The 19,043-nt window shown below is 36.1% G+C and overlaps 1 long non-coding RNA gene and 1 other non-coding gene across 2 annotated transcripts; one reads left to right on the plus strand and one right to left on the minus strand.

Moving 5' to 3' along the window:
* Window positions 1-2,134: 2,134 nt before the first annotated feature.
* LOC114259884 (uncharacterized) lies at window positions 2,135-6,432 on the minus strand. Its single transcript, XR_014339489.1, has 3 exons — window positions 6,040-6,432; window positions 3,758-3,856; window positions 2,135-2,339 (listed from the first exon to the last, which is right to left on the minus strand). It is a non-coding gene; the product is annotated as an uncharacterized LOC114259884 (transcript).
* Window positions 6,433-12,966: 6,534 nt separating this feature from the next.
* On the plus strand, window positions 12,967-19,018 carry LOC145798517 (uncharacterized). Its single transcript, XR_014339490.1, has 3 exons — window positions 12,967-13,104; window positions 13,184-13,358; window positions 18,741-19,018. It is a non-coding gene; the product is annotated as an uncharacterized LOC145798517 (long non-coding RNA).
* Window positions 19,019-19,043: the final 25 nt, after the last annotated feature.

A 19,043-nucleotide genomic window follows, 5' to 3' on the forward strand; every position in this document is an offset into this window, starting at 1 on the left:
GATCAACATCAATACCAGAGGAATCTTTGGAGAGGTGAAGACTGGTGCTCATGGGAGTGCAAGCATGTTTGGCAGACTCAAGACCAAACTTAGACACAAGATTTTTTGCATACTTAGACTGAGACACAAATATACCTGAAGGAGACTGTTTAATTTGAAGACCCAAAAAATAAGACAATTCTCCCATCATGCTCATCTCAAACTCATGTGTCATGCAATCCGAAAAATATTTCACAAGATGTTCAGCAGTGGATCCAAACACAATATCATCAACATAAATCTGAGCAACAAGAATATGAGACTTAGTATGTTTCACAAATAAAGTCTTATCCACACTACCCCTTTGAAAATCATTATCAAGAAGAAATGTAGTGAGTCTATCATACCAAGCTCGAGGGGCTTGTTTCAATCCATACAAAGCCTTGTCTAACTTGTAGACATGATTAGGACATTTAGGGTCCTCAAACCCTTTTGGTTGCTCAACATATGCCTTTTCTTTCAAGTACCCATTTAGAAAGGCACTTTTCACATCCATTTGAAACAATTTAAAACCAAGAAAACAAGCAACACCAAGTAAAATTCGAATAGATTCGAGACGTGCAACTGGGGCAAACGTCTCATCAGAGTCAACACCCTCTACTTGTGTGTAGCCTTGAGCAACCAACCTAGCTTTGTTCCTAACAACTGTACCATTCTCATCAGATTTATTTTTAAAGATCCACTTGGTACCTATCACATTCATGTCTCTAGGTCTGGGAACTAGAGTCCAAACTTTGTTACGTTCAAATTGACCTAATTCTTCATGCATAGCATTAACCCAACTATCATCAAGCAAGGCCTCTCTAAAATTCTTAGGTTCAATTAATGAAACATAACACATATGTGATACCTCATCCCGAATCTGTCTTCGGGTTTTCATTCGATCCGAGACACTTCCAATCACCTGTTGAGCTGGATGGTTCAGTTTCACCCTTGCTGATGGTTTTAGCTCAGGATTTGCGGTGACAGAAGCAACAGGAGTGATATCCCTTTGTGCACTCTTTGGACTTACACTTACCTGTGAGGATGGAGCTGTAGCACTTTCTTGTGATTGGTCCGCAGATTCTTCTTGAATTTGTGGTTCAGTATCCAAGATTGGAGATTCATCATTGTCATCCTCATTTGCTGCTGGAGTAGGTGCACCTGTGTCATCTATAACCACATTTATAGATTCCATTAAAGATGAAGTTCGCAGGTTATAGACTCTAAAAACCCTACTAGTGGTTGAATACCCTAGAAAAATACCTTCATCACTTCGGGAGTCAAATTTGCCCAAAGGCTCTCTATCTTTGAAGATGTAACACTTACTCCCAAAAGTTTTGAAGTATTTTACATTAGGTTTCAAGCCCTTCCACAATTCATATGGACACTACAAGAAGTTGGGTCTTGGATGACGATTTTTTTGTCTCCGAAGAGCTAATTTCGTCACTATACATATTTGTGAGGAAATATTTTCGTCACCAAGTTCGTCATTGAATGTTTATCACTAAAAAGTATCGTGACGAAAAATAATTTCGTCACCAATGAAATTACTTCTGTGACGAAACTTTTTGTCACCAATAAAACAACATTTTGTCACAAAAAATCCTCATTTTCATCACCAAATAGTTATTCAGTACCACATTTATAACTTTAGTTGACGAATAAATTTGTCACACATGTTGATCATTGATGAAGAAATAATTTCGTCATAGTAAGATGTAAAGGTGACAAAATTTTTCGTCTCCAAAAGTTAGACATGGGTGACAAAATATATTTCGTGGCCAAAAAATGTATACATGACGAAATGTTTAGTCACCAAACAACAAAATCAATAAAAACTTTCATATATAAGCTACAATAAATTTTGTCACAAAAAATATTTATTAGCGACGAATAATCACTTTGTCATAATAACAAGTACAAATGACGAAAAAAATTCGTCACTAAACTTGTCCCATATTTTATATTTCAATTAAAATTATTATTTCACAAATATTCCTGCTCATATCCCAATTGCCTTTTAAATGTACTAAAACATCCACCAGATATTCTACGCAGTCCACACAACAAATTCATTAAACAATTTATATTATAAATCAAAATATATCCATCAAATAAATTTAATAATAATCCATTATGTATAACAAAAAAAAAACTATCATAGAAAATCCTAAATTGAACTAACGTGGAGTCCGCACAAAAAATCAACTCTAGATCTTGATTTACAACTAGAACTAAATATCAGTTTAGGAAGAAAAAAAAAATCAACACTTGATCTTGATTTGCAAGTACGCTTCCAAATGTCATCAAAAACTAATCTGCAAAGAAAATAAACAAGGAAAATATTAATATATTAGCAATTACATCTAAACTCATATTTAAATAATTTATTTTATAAACCAATTTAGTAGAAATGCATATAACAATCCAAAACTTCAAAGAGTTGAAGTGATCCTTGATGATAAGCAACATGGATAACAAATTTGATAACAAAAGATTGCAGGAATAAAAGCAGACTTCATGTTAGGAACAAGGGACAAGAAGGCAATTACTAACAATTAACAATAGAGGACTTAAATTAGTACTGAAAAAAATCACTGTAAATAAATTAATTCTTCAGGGCAATAGCTATGTAGGTGTTATATGAGAGGAGGGAGGGGAATGATATATGACAGACCATGGGACAAGAAAAAAAAAAAAAAAAACTAGAGAGACAAAGTTATAAAGGATGTGGTAGTGATGTCATAGACAAGGAAATTTGACAAAAAATTAAGGGTAATATTGATTTTGTGGTTTGATTATGTGACTTTGATTTCAATTATCTGGCAAGATTTGTGGTCATTTGTTGTTGCTTTACGGATTTGGTGGTTTGATTATGTGGCTATGATTTCCCTCGACATGCATTTAATTAATTTCCCATGGCTCACTACTAAAAAACGCACTTTTTGCGACCGCTACAAGCTGTCGCAAATAATGAAAAAACAATCGCAAAAGACTTTTTGCGAAGGCAAAGTAACGGTTGTAAATTATTTGTGACTGTCTAAACTACTTATGGCAATAGCTATTTTGCCGTCGCAAAAAATAAAGAAAAATGTTAACATATTTTTTGGCGACCATCTTGTTACCATCGCCAAAAAAAAAAAAAAATATAACATTAAGCACTCAAAATTGATCCTCATATCTGCTGCACAATATTAGAACTCATGTATGGTAGTGATTTTAAATCAAACACAGTATTCAAGGTTTAATCAATTCGAACTAGTTTTGTTTTGCTACAATTCTTTCCTGGCTCCAACACAACTCTCATAAGTGACGGATGATGTTTTATTATCACATGAGTAAAAGAGAGAACAGATAAAATATTTGTTATCTTAAAAATACTGTCAAATGAAACACAAGTACAGTTCAATGCATGTTCACAATTGAACATGGTAGGGAACATTTAGGAGCTGATCTTCTGAGTAGCTAGTATGCCATTCACAAGTCTTGCTCCATTGCTTAAACCCAGAAATGGTACATTTAGCAGTGTAGATTGTTGTGGCAGCCAAGAAAGATGGTGGGAATTTGAGTATCTCATACTCCATGAGGCATAGGTCGATCAAGAAGATCGATAGGAGCCCAAGTTGTTGCAAGGTGCACATTAGAATTACAATTTCTCATTTAGGCTGACTATGATATGAAAAAATAAAAACTAAATAACACAACATATGGACCGAAATTGAGATTATCTGCTTACTTTCCTATCAGATTGAGCAGCCTTAAGGTATCTGATCAAGAAGACACATGGGGCTGGAATTGACATGTTGAACTGTAGTGTATTAAGCCTCAATCTCTCCTGCATGAATGTGAACCCAAACATGTTTAATGTTAAAACAGAGTCTGTCAAACATTTAAGTGAAGCTTCAACTCTTACATTTTCAATTCAAACTACTTTCAATCGTTCAATAGGCAGCCAAAAAGAATTTATTTGTATTTTACTTTATTTTCCTGTCTTCGAGCTTTCTTGAGGACGGTTAGCATTTTAAGAAAATAATGATGAAATCTTTATAGAGAGGAGAAACCAAAACAGAAACAACAGATAGAGAAATATGTTTTAGTGGGAGAAAAAATTAATAATAATAACACACAACAGTCTATTAGAGTTTATCTTAGGATCTACATTAAGGCAGCCATTTAATAAAAGTAGTGTCTTCCATTGAAACCTTTAGCACATAAAGATAATATCATCTAACTCAAATAAAGATAAGGAAAGAGAAACAAATGTTGGAGGAAAAGCCCTCCAATAGTCCATTATAGTAATCTTCGGACCTACTTAAAGGAAACCATAGATAAAAGTAATGCATTTCATTGAAACTGTAGTTAAAGACAATGCCATGTAACTCAAATTTGTAATTATTTAAAACCCTTCATATGTTAAATTCCAAAGAAAGTTCCCTCGCCTGCACTATTTCTCTCACAGCACATACTTGGCTAGCACTACATGATAAATTACAATTGATGGGCTGAGGATACAATTAGAAAACTGGGAAAAAATGTGGACACTCTGCAACAAAAATGTGTAAGCTGCGACAAAAAAGAAAAAAAAAAATGTGTATACATCAGAAGGATCTATCAAAATCTGGAATTGCATGACAATTACGCAAAATTGTTAGACGAATATCTATGTGGATCTTAGACAAAATGATGGGTTGGGTATTCATGCTCATATCCATTATAGTCATAATATAGCCTCTTCCCCTTGGCAATATCACGAGTAGCAACCAAAAGGACTTGACATTCACCATTTACACTGTACCTCACGCATTCAAGATTTTGCTTCTTCCTACCCTCCCTGCACAAAATTGGACAGGTTTCAAGAACAACAGGTTTAATATTCTCAATTTTTAAATTTATTTTGATGTCGATAAAAACAAAGAATTTTGTTATGTGGCTTCACTGGAAGAAATGGAGTACAGACATCAGAGTCGATGAAATGGATAAAGTCACCATCAAAATAAAAGCAGGGAAGCATTTTTTGAGTCTAGAATCTAGACAGCATGAGAGAGGATACACAAGCTTATGGAGTATGATTGTTAATGCCATTAATAAAGCGAGCAATGTTTCCACGTTTATCAGAGCATATAAGAAGGCAGTTAGATGGGTCCTTTGCTAGAAGAAGGGTCATCATACTATCACAATCGTCATGTTCCCGATTTTTAATGTAATCCACATCACCAGTATAATCTGTGATTAATGTCATATCCTTTATAGGCCCATCAGCCTCTACAGTAAAAATGCATTACAAACAAATAACAACAAAATTTATTCAATATGAATTAGAATTACCATATAAAAATTTGATAACACAGCAATAGTTCAAGAATTTAATGGTGCATCCAAACATTTCATGGCTTTTGGGGTGGGATGAGATTTTGTGTCAGAACAGATTTCACCAAAGTCCATATTTTGGACTACTTTCAACTAAGGCTGCAAATTAACCGAACAAATGCTTTTGGTCAGCTCATAAGTTGGTTTGTTCACTCAGCAGACAACCCAAACTTAGCTTCATTAATAACATGTGTCCAATTTTATAATGTTATTATATATACATACGATTGGTTACATCATTTTCTATATTTTGCACTTAATCTTAACCATTCTCGATTCAATTCAATTTACGATTCACCAAATTAGGATTTCAATTCATGATGCAATTTTCAATTTCACAACTATGTGTGTGAACAATAATACATGTTGAAGAAGTTTAGTTGATGTACTAACTCAACATTATTCATCTAGGTGGAAAAATCTGAAGCACTACTCATAACAAGTGAACCAAAAAGAAGTACATCAAACATAAGAATATAAAACAGGAACTAACAACAAAATCTATAATAAAAACAAAATAAATAATAAAATTTATAATACTGATCATAAAAACCATATACAATTCACAAACAAAACCCATATCCCACAATCCAAATCGAACCAAATTTGAGAAAAATCAAAGCAATTGAGAAGAAAGAGAAAAGCGATTACCAAGTGATGAGGCTCCTCAAAACTTCGAGTCTAAGTGACCAATCTGATGTGAAATGAAAAAAGCCCTAGAAGAATATGATTAGGAGATACAGAGTCAGAATTGGGAGATTTGGGAACAATGATCGATCGAGGTTTGTCTGCGAAAATTGGATTTTCCAAAGAGGGGAATTAGATTTTTCGATTGGGAAAAGGAATTGGATTTGGATTTGGATTTGGATTTGGATTTGGATTTGGATTTGGATTTGGTTTATTATATATATATATATATATTCTTCTCGATGAAGATTTCAAGTTCTTCCCTTCAGCAAGATGATCGTGTCTGGGGAAGAAGAAAGAATATCTAGAAAAATCAATCAAAAGGTTTAGGGGGAATTAGTAAGGTCTTTTTTTATTATTATTATCAATATCTCAAAGTTCTCCCTTTAAAATTAGTGATAAAATAATTTTTTCATCAAAAATTTGAAAATATTAAAATTATTAATAACAAAAATATATTCTTCATTAAATAGTTTTAAAACATTTAAAATCAAATTTTTTTATTAAAAAATATTTAAAATTATTGGTGACGAAAATATATTCTTCACTAATAATTTTAAGATAAATTACAAACACACCCCTTGAGATTTGTTTAAAATACATATTGCCCTTTGTGATTCTAAAAATTATATCCCGCCTCCTAAGATTTTTAATTTCATAACGAATAACCCCTTTTAATATCAAATTAATTAATAGTTTTTAATAATGTTAAAATTTTATTTCAAGTAATAATTCAGTAAGAATTTTATTTTTTCACAAGAGGATATTTGTAATTTTTCAAACCATAGGGAGCAATCCGTATTTTAAGTAAAGCTCAGGGGGTGCATTTGTAATTTACCCATAATTTTATAATTGATGACAAATTTTTTTCTCACCAAAAGTCTCAAAATTTTGGTGCCACCCAAAAAAATTAGAGAGAAAATCTTTAGTGACGAAATTTAATTTTTCCTCACATAAAAATAAGAATTTATTGACAAAAATAAATTTCAACACCTAATATTTTTACTTTTTTATTATATGTGACAAAATTTTATAATTCGTCACGTATTATTCTTATTTTGTGACGAAATTTATTTTCTTCACTATTTTTCGTCACCATAGGTTACTTAAAGAGCTAACTAACTTGTGTTTTGTTCAGAGAGAGAGACAGAGGGGAGAGGAAAACTGATAAACAACAAAAAAAAAAAAAAAAAGGAAAAAAGGTTAATAGTCTATTTTTTTCATTACACAATATGTCAAAATTTTTCCTCAAAAATTAGTGACAAAATAATTTCCTCACTAAAAAGTCTCAAAATATTCAAAATTATTAGTGATAAAAACATATTTCTCACCAAATGGTCTTAAAATATTAAAAATCAAATTTCTCAAAAAATATATATATATAAAATTATTGGTGACGAAAATATATTCCTCACTAATAATTTTATAATTTGTGACAAATTTTTTATCACCAAAAGTCTCAAAATTTTGGCGCCACCCAAAAAAAATTAGTGGGAAAACCTTTAGTGACGAAACATAATTTTTTATCACCTAAAAAGAAATATTTGTTGACGAAAATAAATTTTGTCACCTATTATTTTTATTTTTTATTATATGTGACAAAATTTTATAATTTGTCATGGATTATTCTTCTTTAGTGACGAAATTTGTTTTCTTCACTATTTTTCGTCACCATAGGTTACTTTTGTTGTAGTGGGAGTTTGTAAAGTGCCGGGCCTTAAATACACGCGATTTATGACATAAACAGCAGTATTTATGGCTTCGGCCCAAAATTTTGGAGGAAGTTTCTTACTAAGGAGCATGACCCTAGCCATTTCTTGAACAACCCTGTTCTTCCTCTCAACAACTCCATTTTGTTGTGGAGTAATGGGTGCAGAAAATTCATGCTTAATTCCATGTATATCACAAAAATCCGAAAACGAACTATTTTCAAACTCACGACCATGATCGGTTCGGATTCTTATGATACGATCAATGGAAATACCTTGTTCATTCTGGATTTTAAAGACTAAGGCCTGGAAAGCATCAAACGTATCAGATTTTTCCTTTAAAAAATTTATCCATGAAAATCGAGTAAAATCATCAACAGTTAAAAAAATGTATCTTTTACCTCCGATGCTTTCAGTGCGAGTAGGACCCATTAAATCCATGTGAACCAATTCGAGAGGACATTTGGTTGTAAAGCTGTTCACCTTTTGATGAGGGGCACGGGTTTGCTTTCCAAGTTGACATGGTCCACACACATGGCTCAAATTCTTACCCAGTTTAGGTATTCCCCTCACAAGCTCGTTGTTGGCTATCTTAGTTAGGTCTTTGAAATTCATGTGACCTAATCTTTGATGCCACAGGTCAATGTTACTAATGGTGGCAGAGTGACAAGTGAGATCATTAGTAGTAACAATCCCATAGCAGTTATCAGATGTGCGAACCCCATGTAAGACAGTATTTCCCTTTTTATCCAAAATTTCACATTTATTTTTTGAAAACAATACTTCATGATGGGAATCACACATTTGACTAATGCTTAAAAGATTTGCTTTAAGACCATCGACTAGTAGAACATTATCTAGCTTGGGAAGACCAGCAACACTTATAGAGCCCTTACCAATGACTCTCGAAGTGCCGCCATCTCCAAAGGTAACAATTCCTCCTTCATATTTTTCAAGGGAGGTGAAGTAGGATTTGTTACCGGACATATGACGAGAACACCCACTATCAAGATACCACATGTGTGAATCACGTGCTTTTAGAGTAGTGTGAACAACTAAACAAGTCAAATCATCTTTTCTCACCCAAATCTTTTTAGTCTTGGTATTCCGCCTAGACATGTAAGGTTGTCTCCTAGCCCAAAAAGTATTTGAATTTCTACTCGTTTGAGACACCTTACCAAACAATGCATAGCAATAAGGACGAATGTGGCCATACCTACCACAGTGATGACAAATAAAAACCGGTTTTACCTCCTTTTTGTTGATCTTACCAGCTTTAGGTAGACGAAGAGAGAGATCAGCCTGGTCTACCTTCAATTTTCCCTTTGCTTGAGTCTTCTTGTCATGTGAAGTAGAGGCCTGTCCCTTGTGAGCTGTTGCACCATAGCCTAACCCGCTTTTGTCGCAACCCATTTGTTGAGACCCGAGGATGTCTTCTAAAGATTTGGAACCTTTGTTCCACATGGCAATAGTGGCTCTAGCAACACGAAGCTCTTCATCCTTTTGACAGACTATCTCTTCCAATCTGGCTTGTGACAGCTCAAGACTTTCAAGCTTTTCTTCATATGTGGAATACACCTTCAGAAGTTCATTCCTTTCAGTTTCACAGGATAGTAATTTTCCACATAAGTCTTGCCTGTCACTTGAGATCTTGACGATATTCTGCTTTGCTGCTACAAGTTCTCCTTTCAGCCTAACATTCTCACTCTCACATGTTTTGAGCTTGAGAGAGAGTTTGTCGTTGAGTTTGGACAAATTCAAAGATTCCTCGTACAGCTTTTCGTAGGCTTGTTGTAGTTCATCGCCATTGATCTCATCATTATCCTCAGATGTTTCATCATCCTCTTTTTGCTCTTCATTCTCCTTGACCTCATCCAGTCTAGCAACTAAGACAGGAAGGTTGCTGGATGGTAGTGAAGGTGAATTTCCTCTTTCATGGAATTGGCTCAAAATTTCCCATGCCTCTTTAGCCTTTGTGCAATGAACAACCCGTTGCTGTTCTTCAGTAGAAATTGCCCCACGAATAGTGATCATGGCTCTCTGATTTCTCAGATTGTCAGCCCTGTCTGTATCTTCTTCAATGGCCTGCCAGCCTTCTGGATCAAAAGCTCTCAGAAAAGCTCTCATTCTGATTTTCCAGAACAGGTAGTTACTCCCATCAAAGGTAGAAGCATGATGTAGGTTCTGACCATGAGCTAACTCTGCAGGCTTTGGAAAAGTCTGAGAGAAAGTGGACCAAAATGCCATGAAAGCACTATCCCCATCTTCTCCAGATTCAGGTTCTTCGGGCTCTTGCTCCGACTCGCTTTCATCATCCCAAGTTACAGTGTAGACTTTCTTTCGATTCTTTTTCGAGGGGCACTCAAGGGCAATGTGACCAAACCCTTGACATTCATAGCACTTGACCCCTTGCCCTTTTACAATCTTTTTTTCAGTTTTTGGAGCAAGTTTTGGTGGAAAAGTTTTGGGTTTTTCATTACTCTTGTCTTTAGAAATAGGGTCTCTGAAATTAGGCTTCATTTTCTTCAAAATTTTTTTAAATTGTTTAGTAAACATAGCCGTCATTTCAGACTCTAAATCAAATTCAACTTCCGGAGTTTTTGCAGACTCATGAGCACTAGAGAAAGCCATACTTTTTTTTTTTTTTTTCTTTGAAATTTGGTGGGCTTCATAAGTCTGCAAGTTTCCAACCAATTGATCAAGCTTGAGGGTATCAACATCCTGAGCCTCCTCAATGGCTGTCACTTTTGGTTGGAACCTCTCGGGTAATGACCTCAAAATTTTTCCAATAATTTTAGCTTCCGGGATTTTTTCCCCGAGTGTGAAACAGGAATTCACGATATCACTAAGTTTTGCATAGAAATCATCAAACGTCTCCTCATCATGCATAAAAAAGGTTTCAAAGGATGAGGTGAGACGTTGAAGTTTTGACCTTTTGACAGAAGTAGTACCTTCGTGAATCGTTTCAAGAATGTCCCAAGCCTCTTTTGCTACCTCACACGTGCAGATACGACGAAATTCTTCAGGTGTGACGGAGCAAAACAGGGAATTGAGAGCCTTACTGTTCCAACTCGAGTTTTGGTAATCAGTAGTGTCCCATTTATCAAGGGGTTTAGGAATATCAACACCATCAATGGTGATAGTAGGTTCACTCCACCCATAGATTACGCTATGCCAAACTTTCTCATCGATGGATTTTAAAAATGCTCTCATACGAGCTTTCCAATAAGAATAGTTTGTACCATCGAGTAAAGGAGGTCTATGGGTTGAGTTACCTTCACGAATAGAATCCATATCACTAGTCACACAAAATCACACTCCTATATTTTTTTTAAAAAAACAAGAGTGACCTGCTCTGATACCAATTGAAAATCCTAAGTGACTCGTGATTAGATCAAGATTCAAATATTCTAAATCCCACAAATCCAAAACACCCAATCTAAATCAACAAGCACTTACAAAAGTGATTTAGATTGTTCGTTTTTCAGAATAAATAATAAATCGACACCAACGATTTTAACGTGGAAAAAAACCACAATTGGACACCTCCAACTGTGATTAAAAAACCACGGGCGAAATGCCACTAATCAATCCACTACTGAAGTAAAAAGATTACAAAAATAACATACAAATTACCCAACTTAGTCAATTTGTCTTCGAATCTTCTGTAAATCTTTCTCCATGACTTCTTCTCGGAACTGATCAATCCTGAGGTTGATTCCACAACCTCACTTGTCGAATTAACGACTATGTATAAGATCAAACGCCTTTTGAAACTATACGCTTGAATCTTCGGAATCCACTAAAGAGAACACTCTCTTGAATGTAAAGAAACCAACTCCTTGATGTATGTATTTTAGATCATGAGTGAAGAACTCTTCTCAAGACATCAAGGAAAACTCACCAAAACTTCAGAAGTATATCATAAACAAAACCCTAGGACTCTTCAATCAGATCTAGGAAAAGTTAACCTAAAACAAACCCACAAAGCGCATATATAGAATCTGGGATCGCGCGGTCCGCTCGAGCGTGGGTCTTCCCGCTCGAGCGGAGACTTCAACTTTTGTGATTTCATACAGGCTCCACGCTCGAGTGGCAGTTTCCACGCTCGAGCGTCGAATCACACCATCCAGTATTTTTCAGGCGACTGTAGAGATGCTGAGAGCTTCTAATTCCCGCTCGAGCGTACCTTTCCCCGCTCAAGCGGAGAGACCAAAAATTTGAAAAACTGGAAAACTGAAACCTGTAACAACCTTGGTTTTCATCCATGGATTTTGACAACAAAGGATCCTAACAAACCCCATTTTCCAGGGTCTCATACACACATGGAACTCCACATTAACAAACCCCTCTTTTATAAATTTCAAATCCAAAACCCTAACTCCCAAAATTTCCATAACTCATCATTTATACAAAATGACTAAAGTTTATATTAAAACACATAAGAAGGAGTAGTTTGTTCCTACCTCAAGAAGAAAAGATGAGTCAAGTAAGAGATGAACCCCAAAGATGCCGAAGTCAACTTCCACTCGGATGAAAATAGAGATCTTGAAGAGCTCAAGCTTTTTAATGAAGAAATGAGGGTGAAGAGATCACTTGATCTAGGCTAAAATGTAGAGAGAGAGAGTATTTTAGAGTGAGAAGCTCTCAACTTAGGGTTTTGAAAAGTTTTAGAGAGAGAAAGGACAGAAAAAGTGATTTAAAATATCACTTACGCGATCTGATATACGCGCAGTCCGCTCGAGCGGATAGTTTGACGCTCAAACGTCAGACACAAAAGTTTTGACACGCTCGAGTGCAATAAAGGCCGCTCGAGCTCCAACACACAACAACGAGGCACAACCCGCTCGAGCGCAAAGCGACTCGCTCGAGCATAGAATACACACTTCCAGTATTTCAGATTTCAAACAGCCGCTCGAGCGCCAAAGAGACCGCTCGAGCTAAGACCCGCTCGAGCGTAATAAACCTCACTTGAGTGTGAAAAACACTTCTGCAGTATTTTCGCAGACAAACAAAGTACTGAAGGATTGCAAACCCCGCTCGAGCGCAAGAAGACCTGCTCGAGCGGAAGACCAAAATTCTGGGCAACAACCACTTGTTCCAACTCACAGCTAACTTGAACCAAACTCATCCAACACGTCCCAAAACTCAAATACAAGGGATTTAAAGGACAGAAACAAGATATAGACAACCATAACCATGACGGAAATCTAAGTCCGGAACACAATATTAATGGGGAAAAATCGGAATCGCAATACTCTGTATCAACAATGGCGCTTCCGTCTGCATTTCGAGGCTTGAACGACTCTCTCTCCTCCAGGTTCTCCTCTTTTTTCTCTCTAAAACTCTCTCTCTCTCCAAAAAAAACTAATTCGATGCGATTATTATTATACTTGCAGACCGAGAGAGAAGTGCAAATCAGCAAGTGACAACTCTTAACCGCGAAGCACTCCAATATCAGATCTATGGAGGAATGGTGCTTCAAACTCGATCAGAAGATCGCATCTCAGCAATTAACGAGTATGAAATTGATACACGCGATTCCAAGTACGATGACAATCTTCAACAGATCAGGTAAATTTCATCAATCTCATAGCTCTCTTGCTATACATACACACAAATTGTTTTTTAATTTTATTTACATAGTGAACTGAAGAATTTATGATCTCATCTCTCAAATCCGAATTTGATACACTCCATTTTAACTAGGAAAAAAAAATGAGTACATTCATTTCATCAATGTCATCTCTAAATTAGCGGAGTGGTTTGAACACAAGAATTTTTTTGCCTCCTCTAATGCCATGTCGAATTAGAGGATTAAGTTAGTTAATCCTCTACCTTTATAGTTTATACATATGTTTGTATAACACATTATACACTGAAATAGATCGGCCAATGGTACTCTACTGTTGATTTTTGATTCACTTGCAAAGTAAAAGTGGAGTCATTGGATGGTTTGGTTGGTAATTTAGGGTGCGGAAATGTGAGGTGGAGGAGTTGGCGGAGTTGGAAATAAAAAGATAATAGGAAAATAAAGATAAAAATTCTTGGATCTGAACAATCTAACCTAAGTCATTGTGAATGATTTTATGTGATAATCAAACATCTTTGCTTTAGATTAAAATTTTGGAAGCATTCTGATTTTTGTCTTCTGGATATTAAGAATGAGAGACAAATAAATTGCAACATCTTGGAGATATGATTAGTCTGTTATTTACTTAAAGTTAGATCCTACAATTTTTGAGTCAGTTCTAGTGTTGTAGCTAGTCGTGAAACTGAGAATTGCATTTGCATTACCTTTTAAGATCACAAGTTGAAATTGGATTAGAACTGAGAATTGCATTTGCATTAGCTTTTAATCTGAACTTTTAGATGCGAAAGAGAATTTGGATAGAAGCTTAGCTTCAAATTATCAAATTAAAACGCAGTTACAAAAGCAACTTCATAGTCTATTACTTGACAAAACAAAGAGTAGGGAAGCTGTGCTAGTCAAATGTCTTGAACAAACGTAGGATCACGATAGAAACTAGGGCAACAAATTAATGCATAGAGACTAATCCTTATTTTTTAATTTAATTTAATTTTTTTCACATCTGGAATTTAACACGCTTGCAGCACTCTCCAAGTGCCCACATTGGGAATATAATGATCCCGGTTTTCCCTGTCATGTATTGTATTTTGGACTTGGGTTTCGTCATGGTTGTTGTTGTCTATATCTTGTTTCTGTCCTTTAAATCCTTTGTATTTGAGTTTTGGGATGTGTTGGGTGAGTTTGGTACAGGTTGGTTGTGAGTTGGAACAAATGGTTATTGTCTAGATTTTGGCTTCTTCGCTCAAGCGAGCCTTGGGTTTTTGCTTCTTCGCTCAAGCGAAGGTTCTTACGCTCGAGCGAGCTTTTTTTGATGTGTCTCTTGGCTTGAGCGAGCACTCTTGCGCTCGAGCATGCGTCTGCATCTAGATTGGACCTGAAGGTTGGTATTATTTGCTCGAGCGAGGCTTTTGTCGTTGCTCGAGCGAGCGAGCTCTATGTTTGGTGTTTCTTTTCTCGAGCGAGAACTTTTGAGCTCGAGCGTGCATCTGGGTTGTAGACCTGAAGCTTCGCATTGTTCACTCGAGCGACGCTTCTTGCGCTCGAGTGAGGTTCGAATATATCAGTTGGCAGCAGCGTGATATACATCACTTTTTCATCTTCTTTTTCATCCAAACCCTAGATCCGACACACTCTCTCGCTACACACTCCTTCTCTCTACAAATACTCCATGTTCTAGGAGTTTTCTACGCTAGTCCCTTTGTATAAAAGTTAGAGCTTGGCTTGGGCTTCCCATTGATCCGAAAATTTGTGGATTTGGAGCATCTTAGGTTTCACTCTTCTTCTCCATTGAGTCTCTCCACTTGAGGTAGGGATAAACTACTCATTTTTATGAGTTTTAACATAGATATTAGTCATTTTGTATAAATGTTGAGATTTGGAAAATGTGGATAAAGTTAGGGTTTGATTTTGAATTTATAAAAGAGGGGTTTTCTAACTTTGGACTCCATTGAGCATATGAGGTCTTGAAATGAGGATTATTTGTGTATAATTGATGAAATTTGGCCTTAAGAGAAATAGTTGAGAAAGGGGGATTAATGCCCTAATTTGTATTGAATAAATCATTTGTATAATTAATGAGGTAAATTGTGAAAATATGAAATTGGTTTAAAATTTGTGAAATTGAAGGAAATTATGATTAGACGGTGTAGTTGGATTGATAAATCACTCACCTATGGAAAATGTGGTAATTTATCTGTGTAATAGATTTATTTATCTGTTTAGATATAACTGTTTTGGACTATCGGTGGAGAATAGTGATGATTGTTGTAGAACTGCATGATGATTATGTAAATTGAAACTAATCAATTGGAATATGTCATTGAATATGACAGTTGGATTAACACATTGAACATGTGGTATGATTGATCATTGTATATGATAAAGTGTTTAAATACATTGCATATGTATCTTTGTTTGGGAGAAGATAGGGGATGTACTCCATGGTTTTGGGAGGAGATAGGGGATGGACTCCATTGATAACTAAGTTGGTCGGAGTGTTCAGGGTGAAAGTCTCAAAATCTTACATACATCTGAATGATGTTACTGATTGAAGTGTTAATAATATGAGTTGTAGTCTCAATTGAATTATGGATAATTGATGTCACGACCCCAAACCGCCCCTAGTAGTTTGGTGCCGTGATGGCTAGTAATCTGGGATTACCGAAGGCCAAACTTCAAAATCCACACACAAACAGAGTATTAAATATATAGGGGGCTCATAAGTGCGGAAGCAATAATTTAAAAATACAAGTGATCCATAAGAGCAGTGCGTAAGTTACATGGAATGGCATACAACTTTACATAATTTTACAACTTGAATACAAATACAATGAAGTACAAAAAGATACATATTACATCTTGATCAAAAGGCTTCTCAAGCCGACATGTGTAAATTACAAATATTATAAGTCGAGAAGCATAATTTTCAAGACTGTCGACGTGAACACAAGTTAGGCCGACATAACAAAAACCCAAAACAAGCTTGCGAGTCACACCTAGGCGTCACCGCCTTCCTGCTCATCACCTACATATATATGGAGAGGGTGAGCTTGGATACTCAGTGAATGGTATAAGAAATAAAGGGGTTTGCATGACTGGCATTCAAGATCTTTATCAAACAATACATAACATAATTAGTGCAAGCCAAGGGATGAACCAAGTTCATCTTCCAAATTTGTCAAGTTTCAAAGGATGCTTACTAACATCAGTATAATACAAGTGATGACATCTCGGAAAACAACCCCACGCGGTAAACCGTCAGTGGCAAGCAAGGCAAGACAAGACAAGACGAGGGAGATATCTCAATTCAATGGTGTCGTTGCATTATAGTCACCTGACACTAAGGACTTGTGCTACTAATGCTTAGAGTCCCCTAGCACGTACGGACTTCCAAACTTTGTGCTACAAATGCTTAAGGTCCCCTAGCACGTACGAACTTCCAAACTTTGTGCTACAAATGCTTATAGTCCCTTAGCACGTACGGACTTCCAAACTTTGTGCTACAAATGCTTATAGTCCCTTAGCACGTACGGACTTGCAAACTTTGTGCTACAAATGGTTATAGTCCCTTAGCACGTACGGACTTCCAAACTTTGTGCTACAAATGCTTATAGTCCCTTAGCACGTACGGACTTCCAAGAATGTCATCAAAACAAGATAATATATATATTTTCCAATTAGGAATAACTATTCATGCTTACAAATACTTTCCAAAACGAAGCAAAACAAGACTTTTATCAAAGCATTATAACATAGCTTTATTAAAAATACCACTCACTTAGTTCTTTAGACGTCGGGGTCAAGGCAAGTCCAAACCCTACAAACACATGGCAAAGTCGGTTGAATGCACTTTCAAACAAGTTTCACATGCATGCAGATGATCTCGGCAACCCTCAAGACTAAGTCGAATCAAAACAAACACAGTTCTTTATCTTGGGAAAACATGCTGGGTAACTGCCAGGTCTAGGCCGAGGTCCCACACCTCCTTGCCGAGGTGTCGCCTCGATGGCCACATTCAAGGAAATGAGGTCGGGAAAAATCTGGGTTTCCCTCTCTTGAAGAACATGATGAACATGAAGAACATGAACATGAGGAAAATGAATGCAAAGATCATAATTTGCTATTACAAATATGAGATTTCATGCTATGAGTTCAAAAACATGGACCTAGGTACCCATATTCAAGGATCTTGTGAAAACAAACATAAAAACATGAATCTTAATGCAAACTTTCAGATCAAACAAGACTTTTTGTTCAAGAACACATGAACACTATTTTCTCTTTCTAAACCAACTTTAAGTCGATGCATGACATGCAAGACAGGTTCGATCGTGCAATGCAGCTAGATGATCAATAAGAACAACAAGAGTACATCAAGAATCTAACCTCAATACACGAATCTAATGGTTTGATCTCTAGGAATCAAGCTCAAAAACCCACTCTCTCACTCTAAAACTTCTTCTTCTTCTAGAGCTTCTCTCTCTTCACAAACAAAGGAAATACAGCAAAATGATACATTCTAGGTCTGCTGGCTGACTTAACCCTCTACAGGGGCACGTGGCAGCAGCTGGTTGGTGCTACACAAAAAGGTGACTGAGTGACAAGACAAAACTATGGCAAAGTGTGTTCAACAAGCAAGATGGCATGGGCACTTCGGTAGGCAATGATCTTGGCTAAAAGCAAGGTATCGGCAAGTAAGGGAACAATGACCTCGGCTAGGAAGGACAACACTTAACTAAGCTGTGCCACACGTTGGCCTAGATGTGCCACACCTCGGTCTAGGTCATACCACTCCGGGACAAGATTACTTAGGTGCAAAGGTAACATCTCGGCCTAGATGATACACACCTCGGCCTTGGTGATGAACACTTCGGCCTAGATAATGACATCTCGTCCAATATGTCAGGGCGAAGGTGGAGGTCAAACAAGGTGGTTCCAAGGTAATTCTAGACTGAAGATGACCTCGGCCAAAGTCACACCAAGCAAGGTACAAAACATGCTGAAACACTTTAAACGAACAAGGACAAGACTTGAAACGCAAGCTTACAAGACAGACTCACATGAATGCATAAGAGTATGGTTAGGATAGCGTGAGGGTTATTACAATTGAAGTGTTAATAAGATGAGTTATAGTCACATTTAAATTGTTTGATTAGATAATGAACCATGTCTATGAACTGATTTGGATAATAAGTGTAAGTGAATTGAGATACGGTTGTAAATGTTGATTAATTTTGGAAAGGGGATATGTTTGTTTACAAGTGTTGATCATTTATCGAATGCTAATGTTTTAGTTATTTCTCATATTTGATTTAGGATGTCTCTACTGAGGTTTGGCTCACCCTACTTGGGACACTATTTTACAGGTGCATGTGATATGCCGCCTCCAAGATAGTTTGGAAGGTTTAGGAGTTGAAGACTCCATTTTTGTTGTTTTGTCGATGTTATATGTAATTCCAGGCCAAGGGCTTAATATTTAAAGAGTTAGAACTCTCTTTTGTGGTAACCAAGTGTTGACTTGGAAAGTTTGTAAGCCTATAGGGTATTTACTTTTGTTGTCAACATGTAGTACTTTTTGTAAAGAATACTCTGATGACTGAATGTATTTTATTTTCCTATGTCTATGGATGTTATGAATGACTAATTTATGCATTTATTTTGAGGGCGTT

The sequence above is a fragment of the Camellia sinensis genome, chromosome 9 (assembly GCF_055761805.1).
Source record: "Camellia sinensis isolate YWXY chromosome 9, ASM5576180v1, whole genome shotgun sequence".
NCBI classification, from domain to species: domain Eukaryota; kingdom Viridiplantae; phylum Streptophyta; class Magnoliopsida; order Ericales; family Theaceae; genus Camellia; species Camellia sinensis.